Genomic DNA, 24,823 nt, shown 5'->3' with positions numbered 1-24,823 from the left:
AAAAATCAGCCACACCTTTTTGCCATATCAATAGCCTCAATCCTGCAAAATTCTCCATTTTGCGTAGAGAATTTTTGAATGCTGTTTTAGAATTTTTTTTAAATTTTTGTGACCTGATGATAAAACGAATCATACATACATGTACATTGTAGACTGTACCTGTTGGTACATAACATGCGCCATGTATTTAGTACTACTTGTATTCTCTACCAGTACTTGCTGTAAACAGCTTGAGATGTTTGTCAAGAGATGATGGGGTAATGATTCTGATTAAAGGCATTTGTTGTGGTTAACACCCCCTTATGTCAATCACAATACCCAGATCAGAGTCAGGCATTCCACTGACAATCTTTTCATGGAAGCCATTGGATTAAGACACATCAGCACTGTGTGCCTTTGACAATAGAATTTACAGGACATGAAAGCCTTTTGTGAAGCCACAGCTGATGTTCAACATGAGTTAATAAGCACAGAGTGTACTGACGTCTGTCTTGCTTTCCTGTAGGCAGAGGAATGCTTCTCTTTCCAAAAAGTAATAGCAAACTGATACATGTAAATCTGGTAGATCGATCATTTGGCGATAAATACACATCTGAGATGTAATCTATCAAACCTGTTCACATGATGGAGATTGTCATAAGTTTAAATTATACACATAAGCTGAGATGAGCATTTTGCAGGGCTGGGTTTTACTTTTGGAAAAAAAAAAAAACACAGCACATCAACTCTTCAAAGCTGATAATTGGCTGTTTCGGCAACTTGCCAAAACAGCTTTGTTCCTTTAAGATTTTTAATTTTTTTTTCCCCCTTCTTTTTCAGACTCCTGCCATAGCATTTGTACACGTTTTCATCATGCATAGCACTTTGGGAACTTACATTAATCCGATTTATACTTGGCATACACATAGACCAGCACCTGCCGGTGTGCCCCGAACATAGACGTCATCATGACGTCGTCACGTGTCACGTGACGTCACATTAAAGGTGCATATTTTGGAGGCCTGTATCTACATAACTACAGGTCTGATTGGGTTGAAAGTCGGTATGTACCTAGACCGGGATGTGTTATAGATAAAAATTGTAGTGACGTCATGATGACGTCATCGCATAATAGGTGATGTCATGTGACATCACATTAAAGGTGCCTTTTCAAATCCCTACAGAACTGTATACATGTCGAATTTGGTTGTAACTTGGTATGTACATGTACCTAGACCGGGATTTGCTATAGATGAAAATTGAAGTGACGTCATGATGACATCATCACATGTGATGTGACGTCACATTAAAGGGTCATTATTCAAAGGCCTTTTTCTACAGAACACTACATGTACCGGTATAGATCCAATTGGGTTAAAAGTTAGTACTTACCTAGACCGGGATGTGTTGTAGATGAAATTTGAAGGGACGTCATCATGAGGTCCTCACGTATCATGTGACGTCATATTTTCAAATATGTCTATATTTACAGAACCGTATTGTCCAATTTGGTTGTAAATAGTTAGTTAGTTTGGTTGTAAACAGTTTGTTTGAATAGTTAGTGACTTGCCTTGAGACTGAAATATGGATTCGACTACAACACTGACGTCATAATGACATCAATACATACTTCAAAATGGCCAATGACAGTTTGCTACTTTGCTTTCAATAAAGCTTACACTGTTTAAGAATCTACATATAGGCAGAAACATGCATGTAAGGCAGAAGTAACCTTTAGTTCTGTGAAACCTTGCATGTATTTTTACGGTTCAAGTGAGGACACAGGGTAGACTGATAATACATGCTGTTCTTAACCAATTTACAAATGATCCATACTACTGAGATTACACAGACTGGGTCTTAACACAATGCTGATATTAAGGGTTGTGACTGGACCCTTGCTCACTGAAGCACAAACAAAATGGGTCACGCACATTCTCAACTGCACACAGGCCAACAAAGGTAACAAAGCAACTCATTTGCATACAGCTGCCTGGAAGCCAAGAAACTCTAGACGATGACATCAAACTGAATTAATTGTACTAAATATGGATCAATACACGTATCTTGCCTTGATTGGGCCATTGCTGTAACAGGTTGATTTGCACTTTATTGCCTGTTTCATGGTACATTATTATTTTAATGACTGTTTTAAAACGTCAGAAAAACTCCAAGAATATTATTTCCTATGTGAAGGCAGGGGGAGTTCCATGGTTCACAAAATATGGGTGCAATTGAAAAAGGACTATAACTTTGACATCCGACTTTAAAGAAACATGTACACGCACATGTCTGTGCTCAACATATTATTATTTTTTTTCACGTAATAAATATATTTAAACTATGGGTTTTTTAAAGGAAAAAAAATGGGTTTTTTGTGGGGGGTCTATTTTGAGTATCAGCAACACTCTGCAGAAATGCCTTTATTTTGGGTTGCTTTGGTACCCAAACAGATCTGCTCTGTGAGTAAACTGGTTCATGCCTTACTTTATTGATTCTAAAAGGGGTGGGGTTAGGAACCAATCTACTCTGCCAAAACTGAATAATTGTCGGGCTGAACAACAATTCAAAATCGGTTATAAATGTTATTATTCCATGACTAAATGTTGGCCAATCTTTTCTGTCTACAATGTATTTTTCACTAAAAAATGAACAACTTTTGTATCGGCACAAAAAATTAAAAATTTAAAACCAAATCTAATTTTTGAGGTGAACCTCTAAAAGAAAAAAGCACAGAAAGGACCTACATCTGGGCCCCATTTCATGGCACTGCTAGCATATAATTTTCTGCAACCTGAGCCTCCTTCCAATTCATGACGACTTTAAGCAGTCAGCACAACACAGGGCATACAAAGTTTGGGGCAACAGTAGAAATCTCCAATAGAAACTCTTTTAGGTCAGCACTTTTCTGCTGTTTTGCAGTGCCATAAAATTGGCCATGGTCTGATCAACAGATAACCAGGATATACAGTGTACACTCTTAAAAGATTCACTTTTCAAGAAACTACATAGAACCCTTGCATCTGATGTCACATCTGGGGACATGTCTTTGTTCCGCTGTGATATATAACCATGGTCCGAATTACGTCAACACACCATCTCTTACCTGGTCTGACGAAGGGAAGTCATACTTCCCGAAACGACACTGAATAGAGTACAGCACAGCAATATGCAATGCACTCGTTTTGGTGGCTCCCTCTTTTTCTTATATGCGTATGTATTTAAATAACAAACACTGATTTCAGTGAGGGCACACAGTGCAAGTGTCTACATGTACCGGTACATGTATATCCTTCAAATAGCACATTGTAATGTGTTCACGCAATATGTAAATAACTGATGTTAAATGGCATGGGAATATATAACGTGACTTTAAAGCTTTAAATAAGCCCCCCGCACACGTCAGCTTTCTGCTGAGCGAAATGTCAATTTTTTTTAATTTTCATTTCTTCAGTAATCTCCCTGAACCAAGCAGGATCCCCCCCCCCCCTCCCCATACACATTTTTAGAAAAATTTCCATAGCAGAAAAAATCGGGATAAAACTCCATACAAATACATGTAGCCATAAAACTATTCAGAGTAGCCTTTTTAACAGAAATATAAACATTTACAAAACTTCCTTAAATGCCTAAAATCGGATAAGGGAGAGTTTGACAGCAACTTAATTTGTCTGGCTATGAAATAATATAAATTCAGTTAAATTAATATCGACTCAATTAAACTAATTGCAATAACTGAGTCTGTGGTCACGTAATTATTAGTAACAACTTGCTACGTGAGTTTCACGAGTGATTGTTGAAGCTGCCATGCTCTCTTGCCCGTATTGGAATCTGACCAACTTAGGATTAGCCTGTATTGGCTAGCATTGTTCCAGCTTAGGCATCTGTAATTGGGTCATAGGACATTTCCAGTGCAGAAGTTAAAAATTATGTATCCCCAAGGACAAAATTGGTTGCATTTTTTGACCAAAAGGTATGGGAATAATAGTGTGGTGGAGCAATATTAAACGTCTGGTTTAAAACCGGGTAGGGGTCTGGTCGCCGATAATATGTTTGGCTCGGGCCATTATCAGAGCCAGGCCCCTACCCGGTTTTAAACCAGACATTTAATACTGCTCCTACTATTCCGTTATTATTTATTAACCAGTTTGCGTCGGAGGACGTGATAACATGCGCTGGTTGTTTTTATACACAGGCAAGGCTGACGTGTTAAGACGTCAAGATTGCCTCGTCTCACCACCGGGTGACATCCTCGTGCCTGTTGTATACACCCACAAAGTCTGTGAAGTCTGTGGAGGCAGACTATGTGGTGATCTTGAAATAGCCTTTGTGCACGGCCTATTGTTGAACAATTTACGCTCCAGTTCACACCCCAGAGTATTTAACATGTGAGGTTTCGGCAAGAAATATCGTACAAATACTGTACGATAAAAAATAATCCCGAAGTATTATCATACAACTGGCACACACCTCATTTCCTTACACAGCCATTGCATAACCGCTCTATAGTCAGAACATGCAAGGCCACACATCAGTTGGTAAATTGGCTCCATAAAACAGCACTGCAGCTGGGCAAACATGGGCATGGCTTCTTCACCTAGAAGCCTGGCTAACCACACAGTCTTGCAGTGATTGGCTAAAGATATTACACCCAACTAAGACTGACATCCTCAAAAACACAAGTCTTCTTGACAAATTACTCAGCAATTAGCAGACCATTTATCTTGTGCAGTGCGTGAAATTAGACAAAAAAAGTGGTCAGACAAAATGTCCGAGCACAATCAAAAGTGTTCTGCCATTGTCAAGTTTTGATCTGCCATTTAGCGTTCCAAATTTGAAGGTCACATGAGCAAACAAATAGGTTATCAACAGTCGAGGACTAGTTAAAACATACTTACATAGTGCTCTCTTCATGATTGAAAACTTGAAATGCGTCCTTTTTCCCAAGTAAATTACTCTGTGAAACCTTGCGAGACGAACTTTCAAAAGGCCGCGTTTACTATACTTCAAACACGTGGACGGTACATACACGTGTGTACATGTACAGTATGTATGTTTACGTACGTACGTATCCATAATACACACTATGTACTATGCAATGACAAGCGCCTGGCATTCACGCGCTCGTTTCTGTAGTAAGCCACGTTGTGAGAATTTAGTAACAATCACGCACTTAAAGCATACCGCGCAACACAACGTACTTTGATCTTGCTAAATTCTCATTACATGTATTGGGGTGTAAACGCGTTGCATCTATTGCGTGAATATAAGACGACACGTACATGTAGTTAGCAGCCGCTCAGCGTACGGTAAGTATAACAGACCGGATCATCGGTAATAAACAACAAAATACTTTTGAGTGCAAGCGTTTATTTCATACTTCTGAAAAAGACAACTCCACAAAGAATACATAAATCGCTCGGACATTTTGTCCGAGCACATCTGCATTTGGTCGGACAAACCATGAAAGTGGTCGGAAAATGTCCGATGTCCGACTGTAATTTCACGCACTGCTTGTGTGTTGGGCTGTTTAAGGACAGATGGGTTTACATTTCTACCAGTACATGTATACATGTAGGCTTCATCTCAAAACCTGCACATTGTGCTTGGTGTTAGAAAAAGCTTGGAAACTACCCACATTTTCCGCTTGGGAAAACTTTGGCTTTTTGTCAAAAACCTCAAAGACTGCATGAACAAAACAACTTTTAAAAAGAACTGGGATGAAATTTCAAATATGTACCTGGTACAACAATATCAAGACACATTTTCTGAAAAATTTAGCGAATAGTTTATTATTCAAATATCACATCCAATATCCCGTCAGGCTCAGCATCATTTACCAACTCATGTGACTTCAGTAATCAAACTCAAAACTGAAAAAAAAATATAAAAAAATAATAAATATTTTTCGCTGGTTCAAGGCATTCTACTATACTCACATCATTGTCAGTTTTTTTTAAACTGGTACTGTACAGCCAAGGGTGATTGGTGGTTTTTCCACTGTCCAAGGCTTTTTTGTATTTCGATTTTCCAACACTTGTGGAAGCATATTTAACTCTAACCTTCCTGAATCCTTCAAAATCCTCTTTGCCAAAGTGGAGGAATTAGGAGGATTGAGGTTACATGGCAAAAGTGCATAACTGATTTCGTAGGATGCACTTTGTCAAGGTCTTGGGCCGGACCTTGTGTTGTTTCTGCTCAGCCATGCATAAATATAGGCCTGCATTATGCTTGAAATCCTCCGTACTGCTCCAGGATGTCACTGGTCGAGCCTCAACATATTGACAGTCACTGCCGCAGCATTTTGACGGATTCAGGAAGTGGTCACCCCTCAACGGACCAACAATGGAGAGTTTGCAGGATTGAGGCTATATGTTGTTTTTTCCATGCAGCCAATTAAAGGATTTTGCAGGATTGAGGCTACATCCTAGCAAAAAGGCCTAGGGAGTTAGGGTTAATGCATAATGTGACAGCATCACTGTCCTCAACCATCTTGGTCTTGGTGGCGTTTCTCTTCAAAGTGGAAAGTAATACCAATGTATATTTTGTAGTTTCAAATTGTTCACCTCATTTCCTCCAAAAATTGAGCAACAGTGATTCCCGCTCAGCAAACGAACATTATCTGGTCTGCGCATGCTCAATGTAAACCCCATGGAATTCCCGATTGCCCTCTGGAGGGCACTATAAATGTTGCAACATATGCATGCCTCAGGTTGGAATGCACAAAAATACATGTATTGGTAGTTGTTCTGCCCAAACAATCACTGCAAACTAGAGGCAATTTCATTACTCAGAGATGAAACTGGCATATGGCAAAAAAATCGGAAAATACGTCGAACAAAAAATATGTGTCCGAAATCTGGGCCACGCTACAGTTTACACACATGTACATGTACATATAACACTTCATGCCCAATTTCAGGACACCAATTCCTGCTTAATTATTTTCGTTTTAAACAAAATTTTACGATGAAAAAAAAATGGTCAGTGTTTTCATTGCATAAAACGCCTAAATTACGGCTAGAGTAATGGAGTCATCAACAAAGAAGTTCACTTCTTACTTTAAAAGTCGAGGAAAAAAGTCTGAAAGACAAGGGCACCGTTCATGGTGCTTCAATCAAGTCCATGATTCAAGATCAACCACACAACTCCACTACTCCACTTGCATTCGTACGTGGGGAAAATCAGGTATTATCGTCTTTCTCTTCCAACAAATGCCAGTGAAATGTTTCGCTAAGACCAAAAAAAAAAAGTCTCCGGTTTCTGGTATGCGCGCGCGTCGCTGTAGCCATGCGCGTCGGCAAAATGAAAAAGTTTTTTTTTCAATGAAAGATGATGTCTCAAAACCGCCAAACTCACTGGTTTGACTGGAATCCTGCTGCTGCACAATTTTAACGTGTTTTTAGATTGGGTTATGGTCGAGAATAAGGCCAAAAAAAAAAAAATTCTGCTTCCGATTACATGCCTTTCAAAAATAGGGTCGGTCGGTCGGAAATTTTTTTTTTTTTGCCAATTTTTTTTTATGCAGATTGAATGGGGTATTCAATTATATGCGAATTTTTAGCCTGAACTATTTCCATTGCACTACGAAAGCTATACACGAAATGGCAACAAAAAGTGAATAAAACCTACCTTTAATTATTGTCAATATATTTACGTTCGATAATTTTAAAAAATAATGGATATGCACAACGCTAGTCAAGACGCGGGGAGCTGGCCAAAACTCCGAGGTGTGTGATGCGAGCATGTGTGGCGAGCGGCCCGCCATAGGCCAACAGACCTGTTTTCACGGTCAAAAATTTCGGGAAACACGCGGCATGTATCACTCCAAATATGGGTAGTGTGATCTCAAAATGAACTCAGAAAATACATACACAGACAAGCTAGATCAATTCTGTAAATTAACTTGCAAAACTGTTCTTTCTCCATCGGTGTTTTCTTAGCATTTTTCACGATGTCGAATCCGACCAGTTGACAGTGGCCTGCACTGCTAGCGCGCTATTGGTTGCGATTGCATAGCTATGGACTGGTTACCGCATTTTCATCATGTCTTCGAAATTGGCCCCTGCGTGGCGCGGCGGGAACCAGTCGTCGCCACGTGATATAGTCACCGTACGGACATCGTTTATATCGCGAAGCGAATTTGTAAAAATAACAGAGGTTTCTTTTTAAAAAAAGAGAATGTAAGTAAGAAAACAAATAAATACAAGCATTTTTTGATGCAAAAGGGTTGTTGAGAGGTATTTTGTGAAGACAGAAAAGACAACAAAATTTTATTTTTATTTATTCAATCTTTTTTTTTTTTTTTTTTTTGGAATTGCCGATAAAAATTTTAGGGTCGCAGCCTAAAAATAGGGTCGGTCGGGTAACCGGAAAGCAGAACTATTTTTTTTTTTGGCCTAAGCTTTATGTGGCCTCTCTGGACTCCCATATATTTGCACTAAGTTTAGCCGGGCACCATTTGCAGTCATCAGCCGACATTTGAAGCAAAAAAATCAGGTAAAAAAAAAAAAAAAACCGTCGCCGCACCACTTTTTGGGCAAGCTTCATACCAGAAACCGGAGAGTTTTTTTTTTGGCCTAATGCTCTCTTCGCTATTCTCGAAATAATCATCATGATTTTTAAAGCATTGCATTTTGTACAAGTAAATCTGAAACCTCCGAAAAACGCACAACATAATGATTTTATCCACTGGCACTGGATCGTTCACGAGGCTACCCGTTCCCGACCAGCCATGTGCTATGGGTATGCGCTAGCGGACGGTACGCACACTGGTACCATACCACCATTGCATACATCTTTGTACATATGCACGCACGTGCGACACAGTGATTTTTCCATGTCACCTGTCAATGTTTAACCTTTTGTCCAGCCGGAAAAAGCTTCGATCAGTGTTATGGCCTGTGTTTCTACCGTTGAAACACTTCAATAACGACTGGTGAAAGAGATTAAAACTACGTTCGCGATGATTTTAACGTGCCATTTCCATCGACTTTTCTTCGAAATTATGATTGAAATAAATGACATTTTGTGATAAAATCGTTACACAAAATCAAATTTTGTGGGACACATTGTAAGAAAATCGGAAATTTCGTTGGAGAATTCAAAAAGTCGGATTTCCGATTAAAATCGGAAAAGTTTCATCTCTGATTACTTGCAAAGAGAGTTGATTGGAATGGGATTATAATAAAATAAAATCTTACATTCGCATATTTTCAAACATATATTGCACATGGTGTTTATTTCATAAGGATTGATCATGCAGTATGAAAAATGTTTTAAATGAAAAAGCCCTGCATACACATGTGCACCAAGAGTGATTCACATACATGTACAGTACATGTAGAACAAGCTAACCTGCAAATGAATAGAACTTAAAAAGTTGGAAACCAAAAATAGTGCTTACATGTACATGTATGATGATATGGCTCAATAGACAGCAGAAATGATGTAAACTTAATGCTCGCGATGTAAGCTTGGTAGCCCATGTACATGTATGTACACGTATGTTGTCAGTGGTGTGTCAAAAATACTAAATAAGACAATGTCTGAGATGAACAAAGAACTGGAGGCACTAGCTTAATTTAATACAGGAAATGAAGGCAATGGCCCAGGACCATAACAGCCTAGAGGTAGAGTCACTGACACTAGTGGCCTATTGCTTGACCCAGTGAGGGTGGGATCATACAGGATGGCCATAAATATCTCTGACTACTCTCCAACCTTTCATGTCTAGGGGCTTAGTGATATCATCTCTAGAGGCTTGGTGCTATATCAATGCTATCTGAGAAAATCTACTCACAAGTTGCTCAATGCAAACAACCTGCTGAGAATAAGAAAAGAACCCCTGATCTCCATTTTTAAAGTACATACCGTATACATTATTTATGTACTTGTAAGCAAAAAGAAAGTACCCAAAGAATTTAATGTACCTGCACTTGTTTACTATTTTGAAATTGTAATTTCAATGACTGCCATACATGAAGTCTGCAAAACACTTTTCAAACAAACAAATAACTGCTTGTACACTGTACTTCACGTCACATAATATGCTTGGTCTAGTGCAGGAACACTTTTCAGTGTTGTACATGTGCAAACATAAATGTTGAGTTAGTGACTGCCAATGAACAGCTTTCAATAGAATGTAACTGTTCATGTCTACATTTTGGCAAGCATTCATTTTGACCAGCTGCTTTAGTAATTGATATTTACTGTTAGGCCAAACAAAAAAAATGGTGTGTTTACGGTAACGGCCTGCAAAAAATCCAGGTAGGTAGGTAGGGAAATAATTTTATTTTGTAATTTTTTTTTTCATTTCAGTTCTGCATGCCCATGCGTGTTCTTTCGCAAAAAAAATGTATAAAACCACTATTCAAGCATTGAAGATATTCAATCGATACATTTCAATCCAAATTAATTTGTATCGTCGGCCAGGGTTCTCCCCAGGATTTTTTCAAACATGTGGGGGAAGCTTTGCTGTGATTCAACAACCCGAAAATGTTTGAACTTTAGAAGCTCTCTGGTGCATTTTAGAGCAAATCTGGGGGTCTTTATCTTAAGATTTGTCCTTGAAATTCAGAGGAGATCTTGTAGGTCACTAATATTTTTGTAATTAAAGAAAATAAATCTAAATTGTTAACTTAAAAAAAAATTAACATTTCACAACCTGTGTTTCATTGCTTCCTAAATAGAAAAGTATGAATTACATTTACATTTAAGTTTCAAATTAAGAAATTAAGGTGGAGAAAAAAACAAATTTTGCTTCCGATTACATGTTCAAAATAGCGTCAGTAGGTCGAAAAATTATTTCGCCAATTTTTCGGGGGTGCTGATTAATGGAGCATCATTCGTACTAATCATAGAGCAAGGAATCATGTTTATTTTGTGCCTGGATTATTTTCATTTGCGCCACGAAAATTATCAAGACTGGCTATCAAAAGTGATTAAAACTTGCCTCACCTAATTAAAAATATATTTGAGGTCGGTGATTCCACTTTATGCTTAACATACATCACGGCCGCTGGCACCACCAACATTCCGCCTGGCTGGCCGAACACCGCGCCGTGCTCACGGCCCACGTGGCCGAAAAATCTTGCACTACTGCAGAAACACGCTACGATGTTTCGCCACAAGTTCGAGCTTTGCAATCTCGTCATTTGAATGGAAAACACATACACAGAAAGTAAAGATCACATTCTGTGAATTAATTCGCAGAAATTCTCTTTCTCCAGCGATGTTTGTTTGGTAATATTTTTACGATCCAACTTCGGCCCACTACATCATCATGCTGTATGATACGAAGTATGGACCGGAGAGGCAGTAGTTACTGGTTCCGGTCCTTCATCATAGCATTGATTCCGTTAGCTGGCGAAGGGAACCAGTGTACCATGCTGTATGTTAGCTGGGTGCTGCTGGTGGTCGACAGAACACGTCATCGTGTGCATTTTGATCACACATGCATCGGAAAAACAGGATTTTGGTCAAGATTTTGAAATAATGGCGTATGTAACGATCAAATTGTGCATTTTAATGGCGTGTATGATAATTATATTGTGCGTATCAGGGGCTCAAAAATGTGATCGGCATTTTTTTGTCGGCGTATCAGGCCGGCCACAATTCCAGCGTACCGGGCCGATACGCAGTACGCACGTTTGTACGTGGGGAGAACCATGCCGTCCGTCGGCCAGCCAGGCGTACCCCGATGCGTTTGTGCAAAAATAATCGTACTTCGTAGTTTGAGAATTCAAGTTTTGAGATCGTCGCGATTTTCGCACGGTTAACACAGGTATGTTTGTGTCAAATCATGATCAGATTCAAGTGTGGAAAATGTTTTTTGTTCGTGGCAAATAATTAAAAGTACTTGAAATGTTTGAAATTTGTCAATTATCAACCTTCAAAATGGCAATAAAAAGTTTGAGGTCGGCAATTTGGCCGAACAAATTCCAGGTCGGTCGGGTTACCGTAAACACACCATTTTTTTTGTTTGGCCTTAGTGGTTGGGTTAAATTTTGTATAGCAAACTGCACTTTACATGTACTTAAACTAGGGGTTAATAATGTGATGAAGCAGTTCAAAATGTGTGGTTTAAAACCGATAATGGTCAGAGCCTAAGACGAGAGCCATTATTGGTGACAAACTTCCAATGATATGTTACATTGCTGATTGCTCCCTACATTTGGGCCATTTCCATGGTTTACATGTACATGGCGTGGTTGGTATACTCATACAGCAAGGAATAGTGCTTGGTCGTTGTTGGTTGTTGCCTAGCCTACATGTATGTGCCGTACAAGCAACAACACATGGCACTTGAGTTGACTGCTCAGTGTGCAACTTATGGTTACCAGCTAAGGATGAGACGTTTACACGTTTAAACAAAAACAATTCACAAATTTTCCACAAATGTTCAAACGAAACCTTAATTATATAAAAGAGACCTACGTTCACCGTTCACGCAGTCTTCCTTTGAGTTAAACCTACATACATGTAGCACAAATAATTAACAATATTTTCAAAGCTATTCAAGTTACAAAACCTTCAAAGCACTTCAACACTTGATTACGTTCGGGACCCACGTAATTAAGTTTGTACGTTTTCAATGGCTGCCATTGTTGATTTATCATGTCAATCACACCGGTCTGCAGGCATAATGAGCACGCGTCAGCCTTTGTGAATGGCTAAACGTTTAAACATAATTTAAACGATTATGAAAATATTTGCTAAATGTTTAAAATATCAAACGCAAAGTCACATCCTTATTACCACCACTGCATTCTGCTGCATTTAGCAGGTTAGGGATGTATAGTAGGCAAAGGTACATAAATGTGAACTGTCTAAAATCCCCAGATTTGTATTAGATTTTGATTCTGAATGAGTGGTATTTTTGTCACATCGTCCCTTAAAATGTGGAATCTTGTGCATGTGTGTGAAATAGAAAACAGAGCTCTTGAAATCAAGGGACAGCCTTGGGATCCAATTGATGCAATTCACCCTCCATTAAGAAGGAATTAACATGACAAAAAAGACACATAAAGGCAAATCTATATGCTGACACCCTCAAGTGTGCTTTGTCACTACTCAGGTTTTTAAGCCACAGTTTTAGAATCAGCCACGGCTTGTGCATGGCTGAAGTGGCTTGCAGAATGTGAGCAAAGCACCATACACATGCATGTACCTGGATTGAGCAGGGAATAACACAAGAATTTCAAGAAAGGAAACAATTCCGTTGAATGAAGGAAGAAAGGTACCATAATGAGGTAAATGTATGTGGAAACATACATAAATTGCATGTGTAATTCCTTCAGGACTCCATTTGCTAAGAGTTTTCATGTACATCATGTGGCGCTTTGAACTGATTTATAAAGAGAACAGTTTCAAGCTAAGTTTTTGAAGAAAAAAAATCCTAAAATAAATTATAAATCATAATGTATGTGGGCAATTCAAGGATTTTCTCTCATTACACTTTGGGTCCTTTTACATTGTGAGTCTTCATGCTTGTTGGACTATCTACCGGGGTATTTGCATTAACAATAACATACCCAATATTCAAGGCTTTTCCCTGATGACAACAAATAAGTTTTATGTTCTCTCACTTGAGCATGATTCTCTTTGGAAATGTGGTTACTCAAATTACACACAAATAAAATGCCATAACGTGTTTGTCATTAATTAAGTAGATTCCTTAGATGTAACTGCAATAATCAAATAAACATTTTTACAATAAATGTGGACAATATATAATTTAGACCAAAGTCAGGTAAAGATACATGTACTACATGTATGTGTAAGAAACAAAGGCTTGTTACTCGCATTACAGTAACTCGCATTGCAGTTTGTCAGCCCATTTTTGGTACAAGTTTATACATATATTAAGAAACAAATAAAACAAAAAAATCTTTTTAGCATAATATATAAAGCCCACCTACCTAGGCGTTTCCTGCTCGGCTAAACTAATGTAATCTGGGTCGGCACCTGCGCAACGTATGTATGAACGCATGAAATATAGAATTCATAATTTAAGCCCACTAAACCATATTTCATCTCATTGGCACATCACTCAAATGAAAGATCTTGTCTCCTCCTTGAACTTGATACCCTGTATTTATCATCAAATTATATAGGGACTATGATTGAAGACAGAATCTTAAAAAAAATGCTAAAGCTTTAAACTGGAAATTCTGACCTCTTACATGTAAATGCACTCTCCAACCTGTAATACAAGCCTGACATGCCCCTAAACTTTGCATGACAGCCGCCATGCTTACCAGTCACTTTAAAATCAAGTCGCCAAGTTTAAAGTTCTAGACTCTATCTTTGCAAGTAGGTTTTCTATTATCCCAGAGTGTACTGGAAACATTTTTGAAGAACATACTTTAGTCATGACGTAATTTTGTGCAAAACAGCCTCATTTGCAAAACACAGTTTCCTTGCAGCAGTAAAGTGAGCGATGAATGGGGATGAAGTAGCAGTCTGCAAATGTACATTAGTCTGGTTCCACTTGTCTCATGTTGTGTTACGGTAAAGGCTAAAAGTCCAGTCTCCATGTAAAAGATGAAAGCACATTTTCACGAATGTTTTAAACTTCCTAACCTTGTAGTTTAATTACAGGCTTGAGTAAATGTGGGCTTAACATTAACAGGAAATGTACCGTAGTCAAGAACACTCCATGTATTGGTAAAACGTAAAACATGTAAAACGGGAACAAGTACAATCGGACGGTCAAGGTAGTCTTGATGGGTGCAAAACAGCATTAAAGAACGTTTTGAAAATAAACTGTGACTAGAATGACTTCCAGCATTCCTACAGTTGGAATTTGAGGACCTAACTTTTGCAACCTGAAATCCCTTCTATTGGTAATTACAAGAAAATTGCAAATTTCCAACCATTATCACTTTGTGGCAAAAGTGTTTCTCAACTCCAAAAGGATGCTTTCCCTAGAAAGTGCTCCTTAAATTTGCACTTAATTTGTTTTCATATTTTCTCCAAAAAACTTATCCCCCAGTTATCCCCATGATTTAGAAATGGGCCATGTTTCCTCAATCATTGTGCTTGGCCTTCAAAAGGCACCAATTGTAGAATCCTCCCCCCCCCCCTCTCACAGAATATGGTTTACCACTTGCGTCATTTTAGCCTTGCGAACAGAATTTGCAGTTACAATGATTGAAACAGCAGCACAGCATGCAATGATGGTTAATCCTTTGCTTATGATCCACTGAATTGCAATTTCACACCACGGAAATGTTTCGCACTGTTAGCTTAAAAATGATTTCCAAAGAAACCATGGGAAATGTTCTACTGTGTACTCGTATCAGATTTAAAAACTACCTGTACTAAGAATTATAAATTTGAATTGGCCACCTTAATTACTAAGTTAGTGGGTACCCATCTAGTGGTGTGCATTTACGGGTATCAGGGAACTGGGTAGCAGCGAATCGCGTACCCTATTGAGGTAAAATGTACCCATAAAAGAAACCAACCCCAAAATTCAATCCTGGATGTTGACTGAAGGGCATAGCTTTACAGTGTAAACTGCACCTTTCGCGAGCGTCAAGACCAAAGCATCACTGTAGTTTATGCATTGGCAAAAATGGGATAAAAGATGTCACAAATGGATATATTTCTCACCAGGTTTATAGTTAGATGGTTGACCTGCTGGCCCAGTTGGACTTGGAGGTATACCTGGTCCTGCTGACCGTACTGGTCCTGTAGGTCGCACTGGTCTGACTGTTCCTGGACCACAGTGGCTCATGGGTACAGTATTACCTCCTGGCTTACCACCGGCACCAGTTGGAGGGGAAAACATCTACGACACGGAATTCAACAATAAACATTAAGAACATGCAAGGAATGATCTAATTCAGATGATGCATTACAAAGTTATGACACAAAATCTACTTAAAAGTGATGGTTATTTTCAATGGGCAAATTTGTGGTGTTTAAGGTCAAGATAACGGAACTGGGTTGTTATTTCTAAAGAATGATTATGTTGGATTGGTTCTATTGGATGCTGGTATACCACGTACACTGTATGTTGTTCTTGTATACTGTTTAATTTATCATCCTGCACAGTACTTTCCCCTCAGTTTCAAAAACATTATATCAAACACTATATTCCACAACACTGTATTAAAGCCTTTTCAAAACCCAAGTTAGAAGCCTCACTTTGCTGTCTTAAGAAATGACTGTGTTTGATGCAGATGAACTCTCTTGACCTCAGTGGACTGTGACCTGCCACAAGGAATGTGCATGAACCCTGTGACTGGTAGAACTATCATCACTAGATTGCCTGCAGCACTTTCATATCCCCACCTTTCTCATACCGTGTTTTTGTAAAGGTAATCGGTATGAAATGAGAGTTGACACTGACTCAGACATTTCAATTATCATAATCAGAAAAGCTTCCTCTGACCCTCTAAGAATGAAAGGAAATACACAGTGACATTTGCCATCTTTCTTCAACCTTCTTTAGACTACTGAAAATGGTTCCCTTTTTCTTTTGCCCCATTCAATTCTTTCACAGAGATATGTATTAATGTTGAAACTTCACTTCAAGTTTAAGGGGAAAATTATTTTAACCAAAATCAATTGAACAACAAAACAAACAGAAATCGTATACCACTGCAATGTGACAAGAACTTTTTTCATAAATTAAACTGAAGGAAAAGATGTACATGTACATGTATAACATTACATACTGGTTCATGTACTGTATTTAGTCTTGCAGGTTAACAGCTATACCAAATTCAAACTAGAATGCAGTCACGACTGGCTTAACAGATGTATATGATATGAATACATATTTTACTATAATTGAACCATGTATTAACATGGTTCGATTATTTGTAACCTATTTATTTTGAGTATGTTTTTATGGAAATGTATATAAAATATTGTGAAAATGTGATTTTGAATAAAATAGAACAAAACTAATAACATGATGACAGCCTGACGAGGAAAACTATTTGATTTTGTCTTGAACGTATGGCATAATTTCTCATAAATTCATTTGCAAGACCTGTTCACTGTCTGTCTGTAATAAACATAATGGGAGACTTTTGAGAAGCATGGTGGCAGCAAACACACTGGTCCTTTTCAATTATTTGCGTCATGTTTAAGCTAATGTGCGCATGTTCAAAATGATGCAAACAATGGAAAAGGACCGGCGTGTTTGCTGTCACCAAACTTCTAAAAAGTCCCCCATTCCAAATGGCATGAGAACGGAAACACATTAAGGAATGACCACACTGCATTCGAACCGCAACATGTAATTACCTATTTTTACTATAAATGTCTTGAGATGACATAATGACGATACTCAAATCTGAGACCCTTTCTGTGGAAACTGCAACACTGGATTCATAAGAATTAGCACTGCAGAGGTAGGCAATATACATGTTGTTTGACTGTTTAATAAGATTTTCACATTGCCACCATGTAAAAATTGGATACCATCTAAACCCTCCAAAATCATGCCTAAAAAATGGACGCACCCTAAATCCTCCAAAATCATGCCTTAATTCTTGCTTGGTCTTCAACAATCACTGTATAATACATTGAGACAGTTGGGATGATATCCAGAGCAGTGCAGGTGATATCCAGTATAAAAACTCAATTATGCATGGCTGAACATAAATAAACAATGTAGGGTACGGCCTGTGACCTCAAAACAATGCATCCTCCAAAATCAATTGACACTTTTTGCCATTTAGTCTCAATCCTCCAAAATCCTCTGAAACTGCCTGGTTGATTTTGAAGCACTGAGGAGGGTTAGTGTCTTGTACACACACAAAATCAATTTGTCCGAGTACATGTATGCCTGGCACCAGGGCGTTTTGAGCTGATTTCTACTACAACAAGAAAGTTGAATGAATTTCTTTTTCACGTAAAACCTAACTGATATGTTTATCATAAGTAAAAACTCACTATTATAACTTTTATAATGCACAATGTTGAATTGTCCAAAAAGTTTGACACCGTGGAACTGCCCCTTAAACAAATTCTTGTATTACAAAGCTTGAATATCAACTGTTCTATTATAAATGTATGCACAAATGTTAACATTTGGATGTCAAGAAGGCTGATTATTAACATCATGCACACCTATGCATGAGTGTCATGAAGCTTCACACTACCAAACAAATGTTGAAATCGGTATTCCTGCTGCTATTATGGCCACCATGATAATGGACAGATGATCGGTAACCAGTCTAAAACACTGGGACCACTTTAATGCTGACTAGGCCGATAACTACTGTTTGACAACATAAAAAGCACATGTATTCATTATTTGAAACAATTTCAATATAAAGATTTCAGAGACTTGTTTCACTAATATTTTTCCACGTTCTTGTGCATGTACCGGTACATGTAAGTATTCTCCCCCAATGGTATGGCAGGTCAAGATGCAGTCTATGCACACAGATACCAAATGTACAGTAGGCCCTACATGTATACCGTATTGGTAAAACAAAAATAAGTACATGGCTATTCGTGAGTTTGGCTTGAATTTTCCTTCAATTTAAGTTAGCATTATAATATTTATGAGAACCTCATTATTGGCTTTTTTGAAGGACATGCTGGCCTTTTTGAAACCAAGTACACAAACAGATAAATACAGATGCCGACTTGGAAACTCAGAGTGCCATGTCAATGACAAATTTCTCTTTTTGTTGACCCCATGTTTGTTATAGCAACTTTCCAGCTATGCTTTCAAGATACACTGAAATATACTTTGCATGGTACATACATGCTTTAAATCAATGAACTTACAGCACTGAAATCCAATAAGTCATTCAATTCTTTGTCAGATGGTCCCATACCAGGCATCCTTGGTGCAGAGTTCTGCATCTTGACTGTAATGCCTGTCCAGAATACAAAGAAAAATTTAACAAAAATAATTTTGATGAGATCCTTTTTTGAAGGGTAGACCAAGATTTTTTCACATGTAAAAAAAGAAAAAATTGAAGTCTAAACTAGTAAGAGTATCAAAGTAGTAAATGATGTACCATTCTCCATGCATCACAGTGTATTCATAGATCACATGCTGTTCATTTGTTTATGTTTAAATGTATTGGCATTTCAGCAGTTATTCTGACTGGCATTATGAGTCGGCGAATAACTGAATATACAAAGAGACATTTTTGAGGGATTATGATTTTATGATTATGATCTTAATTGGGTATATGAACACAAATGCTAGCATCCCCCCCCCCAAAAAAAAAGAAAGTACATGAACTGTGTACATTTGTACACGTGTACATGAACTGTTTGGACCTAAAAAATACCTACATGTACCGACCAACCCTTCCTTTTTGGGGGCAGTATTACCGGAAACATAAAAATTTCTTCGGTTTTAACTAGTGTACATTTTTATTGTTTTTTTCTGTATTGTTTTTGTTTGTTTGTTGTTTTGATTTTTTTTTTTTGATTTTTGACGAGCACACCTTATTCATTGAAAGCTGCACATCAATGTGCTTTAAATTGGCATGACAAACGGTTATGTCTCGACAGTCCGAAGTACAATTGGTCCGAAGTCCCATGGGTCCGAAATCCCATTGGTCCGAAGTCCCATTGGTCCGACATCCCATTGGTCCGACGTCCCATTGGTCCGATGTCCCATTTGTCCGAAGTCCCATTGGTCCTACGAAACATAATACTCTGTAGTTCCACTGGTTCAGGTTGACTGACCCTAACCCTAATCTTATGGGGCGTCGGACAATGGGACTTCGGACCAATGGGACGTCGGACCAATGGGACATTGGACGAATGGGCCGTCGGCCCAATGGGACGTCGGACCAATGGGACGTCGGACCAATGGGACGTCGGACCAATGGGACGTCGGACCAATGGGACGTCGGACCAATGGGACGTCGGACCAATGGGCCGTGGGACCAATGGGACTTCGGACCAATGGGACGTCGGACCAATGGGACGTCGGACCAATGGGACGTCGGACCAATGGGACGTTGGACCAAGGGGACGTCGGACCAATGGGACGTAGGACCAATGGTACTTCGGACTATAGAGACGTCCCCATGACAAACACACACAAAGTTTCATCTCAAGACTTACCTTTTCCATCAATTTCAAATCACATGGTGACTTTATTTATCAATGCCTTTTAAACATTTCTACATTCTGATACTGCGTGTCTTATATTGCTTTATCTAATATACATTTCAACATTTCTTTATATTCTCAAATGTTTTCAAAAGATATGAAGCTTCATGTGCTGTAGCTGCTATGTGAGGTACATGTACCAAGAAGTCGTGTATGCCCACAAAAACTTGATACAGTATTTGGGTGAACTTGCACAAAGATGGAGTTACTTGTAGGTGGGCATTTCCACACTAACAGGGTACAATTGACTGCAAATTTGGGATTTGAAAGGGGGACACTGGAGGGTACAGCAAAGCAAGATATTCTGTTCAGTTGTTTCCTGCGCATTCCTGAGGCCTTAATGATCATGTGTACAAACAATATAGAAAACCTTCTATGTAACTTTAGAAACTGCAGGGGTCAGCGTAAAAATTACATACGTAACAAAAGACAGATTTTTTGCTACAAATTGACACAACACTAATTATCATGTGCATGAATTTAACCAAAAGTCATCTTATTCATATTTATAACCCATTTAGGAGTGCTAACAGCCACAAAGAACACAATTGTGTTGGTCTTTAAGACACTTATGTAACGTACGTAACATGGACAGATATGTCGTAAAAATTTTCTGTCCATGTTACGTACGTAATATTCTGAACATAATACCCTGTGACATCTGAAATAAACAGTTAATTGTCTGGGTTTTTACAGGTAACAATGCTGTAGGGATTAAAATGAAAAGGCACAATATTTGATAAGGACATTTTTTCTAATTATAACTTCTATCAATATCAACAAACTTTCTGTCCATGTTATGTACGTAGCACTGTGAGCATAAATGTCTTGTCGAATTTGCCTGTAAAGTCTTAAATTCTTTAAAAGCACAGTCCTCAAAGATGGGGTGGGAATGTACAAGTGGAATATAGGACCAACAATTTGATATTATCATCCTGCTTCATTTCCCAATCCCATGTCACACTTTTGTACCCCTTTAGTGTGGAAAGGCCCAGAACTGCTAAAAAACCATATTGCATGCTCATAGCTCCAACTGCATCACCTCCAGCAGTGAGGGAAATCATCCATTCAGTGCCAAGTGTCTATCAATTCCCTTAGGGTTATGAGGTCCCACCATGGGTACATGTCGGACAGCCATGCAGTGGGTAATGGGATCAAATCCTTACACAAACCTAGTACATGTAGCTATTTTTTGGTAACCACAACGCAATTTTCAATGGATATTGTTATTGCAAAAACAGCTATGGTTATGGTATTGGCTATGGTATACAAATATCGACTGCTTCGAGTGGTCTAGTAAAGCTAGCCTCCCGAGGTGATCCATGAAGCATTCTATTTTTCCCGAGGCGAAGCCGAGGGAAAATAGAATGCTCCATGGATCACCGAGGAAAATTGTCTTGGCTTTCCATCTTGTACACAACCGCCGCTAAGTGGCATCAGATTGCAACATTTTTTTCCGAAGAGACTTTAAAAATGCACTCCACTCTCCACAGACTTTGTACACAACCAAGGTATTGCCTAGCCCCATAAATGTGGCCAATTTACTGGACTACCTCCGCAAAAAGGCCACACTTGGAACATGTACAAAAACATGTAGAACTTTGTCAAATTTTCATTTTCACATTTAGGCTTAGTTTGTAGTATATTTTTGCTTTAGAAGCATACTCACCCTCTTTATCCACTCCATTCACAAGTACCCCCTCACCGGCAAAGAAAGTACAGTATGGGGTGACCGACCGATGCCATCTTGCCTGAATGCAATTTTGCCACGCGACGCGCGACCGTACCACTGCGTGTACATAGTACAAATCCCCTGGTGTACGTGCGGCACACACACGGAACAGTGCGCGTCACCCAGCTAAATGTCCCGCCCATGGGACGTCGTTGCTAGGTAAAAAGGGCGCCCTTTTTCGTTGGCGCACGGAGCCCATATGCTAATCAGAAAGCGCTGCCTTTTTCAAATGTCTATTTTTTTTGAAATTTCGAGATTCGTTTGCACACGTTTGCGTATCAAACTTTCAACATGAAATTTCACGAAAAATAGACATCTGAAAAAGGCATCACTTTCTGATAAGCTTATAAGAGGGTGAGTATGCTTCTAAAGCAAAAATAAACTACAAACTAAGCCTAAATCAAAATGTGAAAATCAAAATTTGACACAGTTCTACATGTTTTTGTACACGTTCCAAGTGTGGCCTTTATTTACGGAGGTAGTCCAGTAAATTGGCCACATTTATGAGGCTAGGTATTGCCTAGGTGCTAGCAACATGGACATGAATCATGATGGAGAAGTCAGCTAGTGCTAGTGGCAGTGGTACTGGTACAGTCGTTTTCCTAGTTCCGGATAGCAAACATCATTCAGGCTGATTTCGGCTCAACTACTCCATGAATTCAAGTGACATTGATTAAAAAGTTTATCTTGAGTGATGGAGAGACCACAAAATAATTTAAGCTCTTTTCATTTTGATTTTTACGACGTCAAAAGTGCTGATGTCACTTTTCCTAATTCCGGATCGGTTCAATCAGTTCCGAATCGATCAAAACTGCTTCATGCGAAAAAACAAAATCACGCGAGAAAATCCTTTTTTTCAGCCAGAACCAACAGAATCAAACATATTTTCTGATAAAGTATTATTTCATTATCCAAAAATAGTTCATGCAAGAGAATTCCAGCAAATTTTAAAAAGAGAAAAAACGTAAATGATTTTGAAACTTTTGTCTGCAGCACAACGGCTCGAACTCACGCACGGACCGAAAATCTTTGACCCAGCAGAATACATCACACCATGGTAACACAAAATCGATGAACGCGCATGTAGTTTGGTCGTAAGTGCACGCGCGATCCGGAACTAGGCAAAAGCATACGGTCATTCGTTGGCGAATTTTCAAATATTAGAGACGCTACAACTTATTTTGATTGAACAAACATTCGATGGAAGAGTTTATACGATTGTAATGAATGAAAAAAATATTCGAAACCACACGGTACGAGAGATATACCGAGGAGAAAATTTATCGTTGATTCGCAGCTCCCGTGATTTTCTTTAAACCGTCCAAACATATCAGAGTGCGAGTCGGAAATCTGGCCAAAATTCCTTTTCTAAAGATTTTATCGAAAAGATCTTTGGGTATCAAACATGCACTCAGTCAGAATTTTTTTTGTTGGAGACTAATCAAAAAGAGGTAGGGGCCGTTTGAAGCGATCCGGAACTAGGAAAAATCCGGAACTAGGAAAACGACTGTACTAGCATGACTAGTGGGAGTAGTGGTACGGAGTACGGGGCCCTGGCTACGCTACACAATCGCCAAAACATTTGCCGTTGTTTTACACATGTCATCTGTGGGACCAGAGGGCTAGGCCTACGGTCATGACGGTAATCATTGCCCATGACATCCCATTCCTAACCATGGCATGCTGCTAAGTAACAGTTTACCATGCTAACGAAGTAACGTTCATACTGCATGGGGCCTACCCGCCGTACCTCACCTGTGTGAAACAATATTTACAGCCACGGATCCCGCAGGTCAAGAAGCCAAAACTCACAACGCATAACTTTGCAAGCCTTATTTCCGATGATATGGTGCGTTTGATATGAATCAAAAACTCAGAAGCGATCAATAATTCTGTGAAATCTACAGAATGCACACGAACTTGCACACCATGCCATTCATCAACACACGAAACACAACAAGCTGGCAGACATCTTTATTCTTTAACACGGCTTTTGTTGAGATTTCTTGTAAATCATATTCTTCCGCTCACTGCTGATGAAATTTAAATTGATAATTTAAGTTTGAATAAAAATCAAATTACGAAGATATTTAAGCATAAAACTTCAGAAACGTTAAAATAAAGATTTACACAGGGATACTGTTTTTTTATTCAAGTCGCATCCTCGAAAACTATGAATTTGGGAGAACTATTTTTTCGCATTCCGTCTGATCAGCGCATACAAGTACAATATTACGTATGTATACGCATCACTGACATGCATACGGCAAGTGCACACATTGTGTGAACCATAGAGGTCGTATTCTAGCTACATGTATTTCTCTCTGGCAGCGCAGCGCAGCGCTAAAGGGGTCCTATCTCTATTTATGTCACTGTGCTGGTCGGTCGGTCACCTCGGTCTGGGTGTCCGTCGGTCTGTCCCCGAATATTATTGACCAACAACAATCGACTATAAATTGACCAAATACCGTGCCGTGGTCGGGGGGGGGGGGGGCCGGAGCCGCGCCGAGTGTCTACCGTGGTCTGTGTGCCTCTTCCATTCGTAAAAAAAGGGGAGTGTAAAATAGTGATAATAGAAATATCCCTTTTAATTTAAAGTCATTATTTTAACGCTTTCTGGTTTCTATAAACGTTATTCAAGCTATTGTTATTTACCAAACTGGCATATTAGTCCAGTACTGAAAGCCCAATTCTAGAAAAGGATCTGTATTCGCTTCGTGCAATGAATTCTGTACTCGACCACGTGCTCGAATGCACTTACCGTGTACATGTACTGTACTATTACTTCCCGTACAAAAACTCTCTTTTGTTAATCTCGATTTTTTTCCCCTCGAAAGGATCATCAATATGAGGCGCCCTTAATGACTTCATTAGGAAACTCGTCATATAGAAAGAAACTCAAATATATAGAACAAAACTCAAATATATATGAACGAGAATTGCAATAAAACGAAGCGCCACCTACGACGGTTAAGGGAGAGGTCGCAATATTTATGG

The 24,823-nt window shown here is 38.9% G+C and overlaps 1 long non-coding RNA gene across 1 annotated transcript; it reads right to left on the bottom strand.

Annotated features, from left to right (window-relative positions):
* Positions 1-12,292: 12,292 nt before the first annotated feature.
* Positions 12,293-23,834, bottom strand: LOC119720595. The gene is made up of 3 exons (XR_005270102.1): positions 23,582-23,834; positions 18,745-18,836; positions 12,293-15,778 (listed from the first exon to the last, which is right to left on the bottom strand). It is a non-coding gene; the product is annotated as an uncharacterized LOC119720595 (long non-coding RNA).
* Between the last annotated feature and the right edge of the window lie 989 nt (positions 23,835-24,823).

This window comes from Patiria miniata, unplaced genomic scaffold (assembly GCF_015706575.1).
Source record: "Patiria miniata isolate m_02_andy unplaced genomic scaffold, ASM1570657v1 HiC_scaffold_9, whole genome shotgun sequence".
Classification (NCBI taxonomy): Eukaryota; Metazoa; Echinodermata; class Asteroidea; order Valvatida; family Asterinidae; genus Patiria; species Patiria miniata.
Note: the sequence above shows the minus strand (reverse complement) of the source record. Positions and strands in the feature narration are given on the sequence as shown.